Source organism: Nuphar pumila, chromosome 5 (genome assembly GCF_984573655.1).
Source record: "Nuphar pumila chromosome 5, dmNupPumi1.hap1.1, whole genome shotgun sequence".
Classification (NCBI taxonomy): domain Eukaryota; kingdom Viridiplantae; phylum Streptophyta; class Magnoliopsida; order Nymphaeales; family Nymphaeaceae; genus Nuphar; species Nuphar pumila.
Window position 1 is genome coordinate 47,909,943 of NC_143253.1, and position 13,651 is coordinate 47,923,593.

The 13,651-nt window shown below is 36.2% G+C and overlaps 1 protein-coding gene across 3 annotated transcripts in view; it reads right to left on the reverse strand.

Moving 5' to 3' along the window:
- CCB4 (cofactor assembly of complex C) overlaps nt 1-13,651 on the reverse strand; it is a 58,649-nt gene that overhangs the window by 2,866 nt on the left and 42,132 nt on the right. The window lies entirely within an intron of this gene.

Below are 13,651 nucleotides of genomic sequence, written 5' to 3' on the forward strand. Positions count from 1 at the left end.
AAGCCGTGGCAAATTATCACTATACTGTGATGCATGGTTACTCCTAGGAAGCAAATTCATGCCATAGCAACCAAGAGCACATGAGGAAGCAACAGCAAGAGCGCCATGGATTGTTAAATTATACATAGAAAGCCTTAAAGGACAAACGGTGGGAACATTAAGACAAACAGGATTACACTACCATCTAGGCTATGTCACACGGACTCGGCTAGGGGGTCGACGCACCCGCGTCGACATGCCCCGACACGGGTGCGGACACGGGGCGGACTCGGTCAACACACCGGGGCTGAGTCCGTCCACTTTATAGACTCGGTCAACTTTGACTGAGTCTATTTTTGTCTATTTTTTAAGGCAAAAAACAAAAAAAATGATCTTTTTATATATTTTTTAATATATATATATATATATATAGCATGAGTGTTTTTATATTGTTATATATTCACATATATGACTTGAAACTCCATGGGCCCTAATCAATCCTAAGGGGCCTCTTGCTTGTTTTGCAGAAAGGGAGCACTCACATGGAAACTCAAACTCAGGGTAGGGGGGACCTTGTTACGCAAACCGCGAGCAAGAAACAACCGAAGGAAACAATAAACAAGAGAGAAAAGAAAGAATTTATACAAGGCAAGGGCGACAACCCTAAACCTAAACAAGTCAGGTCTGATCCATAAGAAATCGGGTCTCAAACATAAGCCCCAGAAAAAAATTATTCCAGGGGGCGCTGCCCCCCTACGACCCCCCGCCAAGGGCGGCCCCCTGGACCCCCGCCCACTGAACGACCAACGGAACCCGCACTGGGGGGAGCCCCCAGACCCCCCTTTCTGCAAGGGCAAAAACTCTGAATCAAGCTCCACAACTCATCAGACCTCCCTATCGATGAGCCCAGACCTTGACCACAAAACTCGAATACTCTTTGAACCAGCAGGAAACCATGAAAAACACAACTAGTTCCAGTAAAAAAGGTAACACCCACCAAGACAATCCTCCTCAATGGTGGTTGTATATTGACATTGTCATCACTTTACCATTAGAATAACCATAGCAAATGGAAACCATTACCAGCCTTTGTTATGAGTGAACATCAACAAGTTCAGCAAAATTAAGTTCTTAACAATTCAAAGGATACCATGGCAGTGCTCAAGCACCAACAATGACTTAGATTTGCAAAAAGTACAATTTGTAAAGTTAGTAAAAACACTCATGCTGGTGCCAAACTTTAGAGGACAATATCCACATATATGCACACACTGGATTATATATATATATATATATATATATATATATATATATATATATATATATATATATCCGTGTCCAAAATTTTTGAAATTGTGCCGCACCCGTGTCGCACCCGCACCCGTGTGAAATAGCATCTAGGGCTTTGTGTTTGGTATACACATGCCTTATCTGAGATAAGAGGAAGTTCGTAATTTTCCTTTCAAAGTATTAGAATTGGTACCTTACGATGATCCATAGTATAGGCAAAGAAGAAGAGAAGACGAGAGGATTGGGGCTTTTGCTCCTATTCCACATTTCCCAATGAGGGAACGTGAATTTGTCCATTGCATTATATAAAAAACAATATAAATGGGCTTTCCATATTTCCCATGACACACTTTACAAAATAGAAATTACAAGGGGTAATATTGGAATAATGAAACCCAATACAATAGGGAACCCAACCCAATAAGGAAACGAAGGTGTAACGTCTATTGAATTGGATCTAGGTTTGGATCTGAATCCAAACCCAGATCCAATATCGTCATCTCTCAATAGCCTCCCTCAAGCTGTACATGGCAATCACCATAGACAACTTGGACTTCAAATACCAAAACCTTTTCTTTGTCAAACCCTTGGTGAAGAGATCTGCAATTTGATTTTTTGAACCGAAGAATCTGACTTCAAGTTCATCATCTTCAATTTTACTTTTGATGAAGTGTTGATCAATTTTGTATGCTTTCCATGATAAACACGATACAATGAGATTTGATGGCACTTTGATTGTAACAAAATAAAACCGATCTAGGGATTGTCTCATCTAGTTCATGTATCAGACTTATTATCCATGTCAACTCTTAGGTTGTTGCTACCATGGCCTGATATTCAGCTTTTGTCCTTGATCGTGCTATAACCCGTGTTTACGACTGGACCAAGAAACTACATTACCTCCAACAAATATAAAATAACCTGAAATTGATCCTCTTTCATCTAGATCCTCTGTCCAATTAGCATTTGAATAGGCCATAACTATGAGAAGATCTTCCCTATGATCTCTTTTCTTATAGAACAAACCATCCCCCAAGGTACCTTTTAAATATTTGAGAATTGACTTCAATGTTTTCATATGGGTAGTTCTTGGTTGATGCATGAATTGAGATACTTGGTTCACTGCATGCACAACATCTGGCCTTATGAAGGTAAGATATTGTAACATATCAATAATACTCCTGTATCCAATAAGATCACTATACAACTCTTCATCATTAACACTCAATTGTTGGTGTATTGGGACAAGAGTTAACAAATGCTTACAATCAGACATACCTGTTTTGCATAAGAGATCTATAGTGTACATATGCTGAGTTAAGATTAGAGCATCTTTTCTTTTATCAACCTCAACTCCCAATAAGTATTTCAACTTACCAAGATCCTTTGTTTTAAAGCTTTTATTCAGCACTTCTTTTATTTGTTGAATATGTTTATCTGAGCTCCCTGTAGCAATGATGTCATCCACGTATATTAGCAAAATAGTCATATATTTGTTACCTTTGTAGATAAACAAGGAGTGATCAAGTGAAGATCTGCAAAATCCATGTCTCTTTATTTCCAAAGAAAAACTCTCAAACTAAGAACGAGAGGTTTGCTTTAGGCCATATATAGCCTTTTCAAGTTTGCACATGTATTCAATTGGATCATTTTCAGTGTATCCATGTGGTTGTTCTATATAAACCTCTTCTTTCAAGTATCTATGTAAGAAGGCATTCTTAACATTAAGTTGGTTCATCGTCCAACTATAATCTAATGCTAGAAACAAGATGATATGTATTGTCCCCTAAGGGCTGAATGTCTTATCATAATCCATGCATATTCTTGTGTGAAACCCTTTGTAACAAGTTGAGCCTTATACCTTTCAATAGTCTCATTTGGTTTATATTTAATCTTATAAACCCACTTAGACCCTATCACATTATGATCTGGAGGCCCTTTAACAACTGCTCATGTTTGACATTCATGCAACACTTTCATTTCATCTTTTATGGCTTCAACCCATTTCTTATTTCGAATAGCTTGAGAATAAGAAATTGGTTCTTGTTTTTCTATTCGCATAAGTAAAGCCTGATGATGTGTGCTAAAATTTTCATAACTTACCTATCTGTCAATAGAATGTCTAACCCTATTTGATCTTCTGCACTTTGGTTGTGTTACGATCTACGTAGTCAAAAGCGCTAGGTGGTGCCTAGTCAGTAGACCCCTAAAAAGACTAGTCGAAGACTAGGCAGGACTAGTCGGTACCCCAATTAAATATAAAAAAGTATACAAAATATACATAAAAATATGTTTAATTCTTTTACTAATAAGATGATTTTATTACACAAGTACAAAATTACACATGCTTTCACAAAATATATTACTATACATAACCAGAATATACATTTATATAATTGTACACACAATATATATATATATATATTCAATTATTCAAAACATATTCAGTATAATCAACAAAATATGCTTTCAAACTTTCACAAAAGCACAATAACACATACATATATAAATAACCTATTACATAATTCATAATGATAAACATGCTTTCAGGCTTTTATAGAAAAATTCATCAAAAACAAAGCAACACATGCATATATAAAAAACATAATCAATTAAAATTAATTGTGCATGCTTTCAATGTTTCAAAGAAAAAATCTCAAAAGCAAAGTAGCACACACATATATAAATATAATAACTAAGCATGTTTTCATGATTTCACATAACAAATCACACAAACACACGCACATACATATAATTATATATATATACAAAAAATAAAAATATATATGAACAATAAATAGCTAAACTGCCATCGTGCCTAGGCGGAGGCAGCTTAGTCACCGACTAGGAGCCTTAGTCGGTGCTTAGTCGGCAAAATTGGTACCTTTTAAGGTACCCACCTAGGAATTGCAAAGCCTAGGTGTTTTACTTAGCCTAGACCGACTACGCAAACTAGTCGGTGCCTAGTCAGGGCTTTTGACTACATAGGTTATGATTTCATCACAGAGGCTGATGGTGTCTTCATGATTACCCATGTTTCCTGATTCTTGTCCCATTTCATTATTAGCTTCCCTTTGAGCCCCAACTTCAAAACTAATTATTCCTATATTTCTTCTGGTATATACATATTTTTTATATCTCCTGTCCATAGCTGCATTTCCTTCAGAGAAGGAAGAAACTTCCCTTTCCTGCATGTGGCTTTCTAGGACTTCTTGTGATATAGAACTTTCATTAGATCTTGAAAACAGTTTTTCACTTAACCATGGCTAGTAATATTCAATGTTGCCCTCATTTGTTTTTTGAACCTATTTTGTAGTAGAATCATACTCAAAAGAGCTTTCGTCAAATACTATATTTCTAGAAATGTGAATACATCTATTCTTGATATCATAGCACCAGAATCCTTTATAACTATCAATATAGCCAACAAATTTACAAACATGAGCTCTGGGTTCAAATTTATTTCTTTAGAATTTATCTATATGAACATAGCAAATACACCCATAAGCTTGTAGAGAATCATAATCAAGAAGCTTTCCAAATAGTGCATAATAGGGAGACTTGTAATTTAGAATCTTCATAGGCAACATATTTATAATATGTACACTTGAGTGAAAATCTTCTATCCAAAGACATAAAGGAGTTTTTCTGGCATGTAACATGAATAGGGCACTTTCAACAATATGTCGATGCTTTTATTTTCTTTTTCTTTTTTGTTATTTATATTTTTAATTTTTTAAACTCCTGAGATTTTTCCAAGATTTTTCCAAGATTTTTCAACTTTTGAAAATCTCTTCGAGAAATATCCTCGCCGAGGTAATACCCTGAACGATATAGGTGACTATGATATATATATATATATGGTTCTATCATATACATGTATAGAATATATATAATGTACATATACATTATATATATTTGTTTATGGATTATTTGTAAATGTAATAGGTAATAGCCTTTAGGGGTATTTTCATAATTTTTTCTTTGTAATAGGATCTGCTCGTTTGGGGCAGAACTGTCTTTATACTTTTTCTATTTCTTTATTTTCCTTTTTCTGTTTTTTGTTGACTTTTATAGGTATTGTCAAGGGCATTATTGCCCTTAATAATATGAACGTTGGGGCCTCCCAACAGCTAGAAATCAAGCTGTTGGGAGCTCCGCAACAGCTAGAATCTGTGTATATATATGGGCATGTTGCCACTTGTATGATATGCATCTTGTATGCATTTTATGAAATGAAGATTATAATTTTTTATATTGTTGGTTTGACCTTTAGTGATCTTTTGTATTTGAACCCATATTTGGGTTGTGTGAGTGATCATCTTGTCTCTTGTATGAACCCTAGTGGGTTGTGCTTTGTGAGATCGCTCACATCTCATTACATGGTTTCAGAGCTTTGGTGAATCAACTTTTGAAGACTCTTTGCTTGTGTGAACGTGAACTCGTGGATCGTAGGAAAGTGGAGCTCATGAAAGTTATTTGATGCTTCTCTCTCTTCTGTTCTCCTCTCTTTCTCCCTCTTTTTCTCTCTTGTGGCCTTACAATGAAAGATGATAAAGAGACCGATGTTACCATTCCCGTGAAACTATGTGATGTTTGCATCAATTGTCAAACATCAAATTTGGAGCAAAGGTTTATGAGGTTTGGTAGATGGAACTGAGAAGGACCCCAAACTCTCACTTACCAAAATCAACAATGGAAAGGAAGTGTCGCTCCAAGGAGACGACATGAATGAATCCATTGCCGAATATGAGAAGAAATAGAAGGAAAAGAGGATGGGTTATTCCAAGATTATGGCATGGCTCTTCATTAGTGTTGATATCAAAAAATATTCTAGCCTAGCCAAATTTGATTTTGCAAGCAATGCATGAAAATGTAATGAAACAAGAACAAGAAAGTACCTCTTATGGGCTTACAAGAACACACTATTCAAAAGCACAAGGACCACTTTTCAAAAGCACACGGGCACATATACACATGCACCATAGGACACTTACGAGCCAAGAACCCAATAAAAAATATAAAGATTTACATATCCAAAATGCTTAGTAAAGCATTGAGTTTACATGAGGGGGGAACACCCCTTCATATACACATCAAGGCCCTTGATAACCCTTGGGCCCAAGGGCTAGAAATAGAGTTGTTGGAGAGGTCCCAATGGGGTTCTTTACAATAATGCCCCTAACAATAACTAAAAACTCTAGACTACAAAAATAAATATAAAATATATTTATTTTATATTACAAGACTATGAAAAGACTAAAATACCCCTATTCGATATTTAACTATTACAATGATAATATATATATATGTACAAACATGCATATACAAATATGCATATCTTAATAGGAAATACCTCCAGAACATGTATTCTTTAAAAGATATTGCTCATGTATGTAATCTTCGATATAAGGTTGGGGCTATGACCCAAGGAGACATGAGTATAAGAGAATACTACAATACTCTATTTTTCCTTTAGGATGAATAGGCTCTCATAGATCCTAAATGGCATTGTCCTTTGGACATAGAACTCCATGAAAAATAAATTAATGTGAAGCACTTTTATCATTTTGTAAATGGACTTAGACCCGAGTTTCAGGGAACTAGGTCACTTTTGCATAGAGGAGGTGTTCCTTCCATAGCAGAAACATTAGAAGAATCGACTATGAAAGAGAGTAGGTTGAAGAAGAAATTACTTCTTCCAAGGATGAAGACTCGGTTCTAGCTATGTCAAGACTCAGAAACCATACAAGAGACTACAAACCTCCTCACTTTGGAAGAAACACAAATGAGTATGACTACAAGTATGAATCTAAGTATGATTCAAGGAGGATCATGTCATTATTACAATGAGTTGGGTCAAATCAAACCCTTTTACCCAAAGAGGAGAAGAGAAAATAGAAGAGAAGGCAAAAAAGTAGCTTTTGTAGGGTCATATTTTGAGAAGTGTAATATAAATGAAGGCTACAAAAGTGTTGGCTTGATGTCGCTAGCATAACTCATTGAGGCTCTTCAACCACTACTCAAAAATCAAGCATCTTTTCTCTCTGGTGCGGCCATGTCCACATGCATTGATCCCGGTGAGACCTCTTGGATACTTGATTCTGATCAGTGTTGTGAAAAGCGTTGAGGCGTAGCGAGGCGCTTCACCAAAATCTGAGGCGAGGCGTAAGCCTCGAGGCGCAAAGCGTAAGCCTCAAAAAAAATTAAACTTAAAAAAAACTATAAAAATTATCTAAAATTATAAATAAATAAGAAATGCTTTATTGATGAAGCGTCAACCAACACGAAATAAAAAATCTCAAATAAATACGAAAAAAATATGAGATTAACATGTAAAAGTAACATTAATGCAACAACTTGATCTATATAAGTATCTAATTCCATAAATATGAGCATTCATTCAATAAAAAACTAACATTAACAAAAAAATGCATATTAGCACTAACAACATCATGTCATAATTAAAAAAAGCATGTTAGCATTAACAACCAAATGTTAATGTATTTGTCCAGAATTCTTCAAAATGAGAGTGTTAACATTCACAATTACAACTGAAAGTCCCAAAAAACATATAAATGGTCAATAGCTCTATGATATGAATTAGGGCCTAGGCTCTTGTTGTGTCTCGTCATCATCAATATTTAAGTCTTCAATATCATCATCTGAAGAATCCATATAAATAGGTTCTTCTTTATCTTCATTCTCTGACTCTTCATCATCTACACTTTCTTCATCCACGTCCTCAATTACTTCTTTTGCTTTTTTTTTCCTTCAATAAAAAATCATGTATTAAATATTTATGTTATGTAATTAAAAAAAATACATTTATATTCATAGCTAGGTAAAAGGAATATAACTTTACATCGATCTCTTGAAGACATGTCTTGCCTAGAACCACTTTGTGAAACATGAGGTGAAGTAACTTTTTCAATAGGCACATGCTCAATGGCATTTATGTCGAACTTCAGATCCAACCATGAATCCTCCAACCAATTGGGATCACTTGGCAACATTGGATCTTCCTTCTCCACAATCCACTCATCGTCAGAGTCTATATCATCTAGACATATAGGGTCTTTGGTAGCCCTCCTCTTCATATTTCTCTCTCTTAATTTCATATTGTACATTACAAAAACCAATGCATTCATCTTCTCTTGTTCAAGTCTATTCCTTCGTTTTGTATGCACCTATAATTTCAAATCATTGATAATCAAATATAAGATAATTAAACATATAAAAATGTATTTCAAAAATAAAATACAAAGTCACAAACCAATGAGAAAGTACTCAAATTCCTCTCACAGCCCGATGCACTGCATGTCAAACTTAAAATTCGAATTGCAAATTCATCAACTCAAGATTTTCGTGCCCAAATGAACTCCACCAATCAGCTGCATTCAAATAAAATAATAAAAAATTGATAAAAACATTAAAAATGTCATAATTAACAAAACCATAAAAAAATATTGAAAAATAACAACATAATTGCAAACTTACCAGGACTTTTTAATTTTCTTGTTGTAACAGTTGCCTCTCTGCCAAACAAGTCCTTTGCTTTTTTAAATGCATCGATTTTTGTTGTAATTTTCAACCGAATATTTGCATCAGAAACTAATTTTTCAACACAATCATAAAAGTCACCCATAACTTCTCCATCAAGGTTGAAGTTGTCAGCATAATGAAAATGTGGATTTAAATAATAGGCAGCTGCATGCAAAGGCTTATGAAGTTGCAAGTCCCATCGTCTATCAATGATATCCCAAATAGGTTTATATTTTCTTTGGACATTGTCAAGGTTTGAAGCAATTTCCTCCTTCGCTCTATCCATTGCCTCATACAAAAATCCCATAGCAGGTTCGTCTGCAGCAACGAGTCACAACACTTTCACGAGAGGTAGTGTATCTTTAATTGCATATGATATGGCAGCCCAAAACTTATGATCATTAAGAACAATATAAGAAATGTTCTAAGCATCAGATTTCTTATAGTAATTAGATGTTCTAAAATTTGAAGATAAGAACATCGAATTTAACTCTTTCTTATAACATCCAATACTATGAAGTGTAAGATGTGTTGTGGCAAAACGAGTGACGGCTGGACGCAGAAGTTCTTTTTTCTTTGTGAATTTTCTCATTAAATTTAATACCCATGCATGACTATAAATGTATCTTGTAATTTTTTGCCTTTTCCACTGTATCTTTAAAAATTGATATATTTCCAATATCTTCTAACATAAGATCCAAGTAGTGGGCTGCACATGGTGTCCAAAAACATGTTTTTTCTGCTGTTAACATATTTCCAGCTGCCACATAATTTGATGCATTATCTGTAATGAATTGCACCACATTACTTTCACCAACTTCTTTAACAACTTCTTCAAACAACTTACACAAATTTGCACCAGTTTTTTCCATGTCGCTGATGTCAACGAACTTCAAAAATATTGTCCCAGATGAGCTGTTCATAAGAAAATTAATTAAGTTTCTTCCTTTTTCATCTGTCCAACCATCTGCCATAATACTGCAACCAATCTTTGATCATTCTTCTTTGAACTCTTTCAAAATTTCATGAGTACAATCTACCTCGTCCTTCAAAATCCACGTTCTGATCTCATGATAAGAAGGTGGTTTGAACCCCTGTCCATATTTTGCAATAGCTTCTACCATTGCACCAAAATATCGACTGTTGCAAAGATTAAATGATAAGGCATTTGCATAAAAAAATCTACCAATGACACGACATATATTTTTTCTTTCATATCTTTTGAAAGCAGTGTTTATTGTGGTTTGGCGTGCTTCTGTGTTCACAAAAAGGTTCATAGGACCAACTGCACTTGTTTTTGCATCACTACCTGATCCACTAGTTTCTTTATTCACATTATCGCCGGTTGATGATCCAAAATAAACACTTCTCCCGATATCCAACTTGTTTTGTTCCAACTCTTCTTTCTTTAACATGGAACGTGAAAATCCATGTTTCTGAATCTCTAGCGAGAAGCTATCAAACCATGAGCGAGATGCTTGCTTCAGACCATAGATAGCTCTTTTTAACCTGCACACATGAGTTTTACAATTTTGTTCTTGATACCCAGGGGGTTGCTCCATGTATACTTCTTCCTTTAAATCCCCATGCAAGAATGCATTTTTTACATCAAGCTGACTCAACTTCCATCCATGTTCAACAGCCAGTGAAATAATAATTCGGATTGTTCCCATTCTTACAACCGGACTGAAGGTCTCATCATAGTCTTGCCCTGCTTCTTGAGTGAATCCTTTTGCCACAAGTCGTGCCTTGTATCGTTCAATGGTTCCATCTGGCTTGTACTTTATTTTGTAGACCCATTTACATCCGACAACATTTTTGTCAGGTGGTCTGGGAACAACTTCTCAGGTTCCACATTCATGCAAGGCTTGCATTTCATCATTCATGGCTTCTACCCACTTGGTAGAGTGGCTGCCTGGTAGTACATGATAGGCTCATCTTCCTTATTGAGAGCAGTTAAGAAGAGTTGAAGATCCAATGAGAAATTGTTATAGCTAACCCACCTGTCAATGAGATGTCGTATGCGGTTTGATTTTCTGACCTCAAGAGTATGAGAAGTAGTCGGATTGCCGTCTGAGACATAATCTGAATGGCTTGATTTTGTCGGTCTCTGTCTAGAGTAGACAATGCCTTTGTATCTGCCTGGTACTTCTGTTGTATTCTGTGATCTCGACATCCTAGTGTCTTCAAAACTCTCTTCTTCTTGCTGCACGCAATCTGAGGAGCATGCTTCATTCGAGTTAACAAAAAGTTCTGAACTCAACCAAGGATAGTAAACTTCAGTTGGCATATTCGTTGCATCAGCTTCGTCATCAAAGTTTTGTTCATCAAAGACAACATTTCTTGAGATTTTGATACGTTTGTTGGTGAGCTCATAACACCTATATCCTTTGTAGTCATCTGCATATCCCACAAACCTACATTTTTGGGCTTTGTCCTGAAACTTGTTTCTCAGAGACTGATCAATATGCACATAGCAAACACAACCAAAAACACGCAAATCATGATAACTAGGATGGACTCCAAAAAGACAGTGATAAGGAGACTTATTTTCCAGAACAAACATGGGCAGTCTATTTATCACATGCACGGCAGAATGAAAGGCTTTTGTCCATAGGTTGATAGGAAGATTGTTGTCATAAAGCATACTCATGGCACTTTCAACAATATGTCTATGTTTTCGTTCAGCAATCCCATTTTGTTGAGGAGTATGGGGGCAGGACACCCTTCTTCATATTCCATTATTTCGAAGAAAACAAACAAAATCACGGGATGAGAATTCCCCACCTCCATCACATTGGAAAAATTGAATGGACTCAGAAAATTGATTTTTGACCAAGGAAAGAAAATTTTGAAACAAAGAGAAGACTTCCGACTTATTCTTTATGAAATATATCTAAGTGTATTGAGAATAACTATCAACAAAGATTAGATAGTATCTGCTCTCAGATCCAGAGACAATTGGGGCGAGTCCCCATACATCTGAACAAATAATCTCAAAAGGTTTTGAAGCTCTCTTATTAATGAAATGGAAAGGCAATACATGACTTACATGAAAGACAAATGGAACACTTAGGACTGCTCTCATTCCCATTAAGACTTTCTTTTGGAATGAGATTATTAGAGACAAGTTTCTCAATAAAATGACTCCCACAATGTCCTAACCGACTATGCCATAAGAATGACTTATTACATTCAGAAATACTAAAAACATTAGCAGAAGAAAATGAACACGACTCTAATGAAGGCTTCGAATTCAGGTGAGCAAGGCGGATAGCATGACATGGAGCTTCTTCAAAGACATACATATTGCCTCGTCTTTTTCCTTCAGCGAATGTTTCCCTCGTGCGTAGGTCCTTGACCTGCACAGAGAAGGGAGTAAATTCAACTGAAGCATTATTATCATCAATAAGCTTGGAGACAGAGACAATGTTTTTCTTAATGTCAGGAGCATGAAGAACGTCAGAGAGAGTAAGAGTGAAATGTGACATAGGAATGACAGTTTTTCCAACATGAGAAACAGGATGGTGGGATCCATCTCCAGTAACAATCTTACTTTTTCCAAAATAAGGAATAGGATTAGAAATCTTACTTGCATCACCTGTCACATGAGTCGCTGCTCCTGAGTCCACAAACCAAGTGCCTTTATCATTCTGCTTCAATTTCAACTCTGATAAGGCAGATATTAGTAGATCTTTGAACTCTCCACTATCTCTGGTATTGGTGAACTTTCTTTTCGTTTCTGTCTGTGGACCATTTCCTTTATTCTCTGGATTGTGCCAACAATTCGCCTTGATATGCCCCTTTTTGTTACAAAAGAAGCAAGTGGGAATGGATCTTGATCCCTGTGCATGAGCAGACATATTTGGAGTGGGGAGCAGACCACGCCCCCCGTATCCACTTTGCCCTTGTCCTCCTCGTCCTGGTCCTCTACCATAAGTCACTCCTGTGGCAAAAACTTCTTGAGAATTTATGTGGATGTGAGTTTCTTCAGAGAATCCCTTCAGAGTCATTTCATACTGAATCAATTTCGCTCGTAATGCATCGAAGGAAGGAAGAGTAGGGAGACACAATAGTGAAGTGACTATCATATTGTAGTCAGATCCCAATCCACTCAGAGTTTGTTGCACCATGTCATTGTCGCTTACGGCACATCCTATAACTGCAAACTGATCTGTGATGGTCTTTATCTTGTTCAAATATTCTATGATGGTCATGGATTCTTTTCTTAACAACTGAAACTCCCTTTTTAGGAAAACCATCATTGCTTGAGAAACCTGCGAGTACGTCTGAACCAGTCGCTCCCAGAGTTGTAGCGTTGTACAATTGTCGGGAATGGCAACTAGAACTTCTTGAGACAAGGTTGAGGTGATGTATGCGACAACTGATTGATCTTTCCTTTCCCAATTGAGAAATTCTACATTTTTGACATACACGATCGAACTCACCCCTTGATCATCTTTCTCTTCTCTCGGGACAAATTCTGGTGGAACGAGAGTGGTTCCATCCAGGTGACCTAAGAGACCTTGACGAGACCTTGACTCCTTATAAAGAGGAATAATTTGTCTCTTCCAAATCAAGAAATTTGAGGTATTCAACTTTTCAGAAACGAGTTGGTTGAGAAAGCTTGAAGAAAGATTTGATTGAGAGAGGTAAGGATCCATTTGAGAATGAAAAACAGTAAGAATGTCAACCAGAGTGTTCGCAAAAAGTTCAGCCCGTTTTCTTCCTTTTTTTATTTTTTTTTTGAATCGCAGGTTGTCGAATTCAGGAAAATCAGTTTTTGTGATGAAGAATGCCTTCACACGTTGAAAGAACCCGCCCCCCTTTTTTTTGA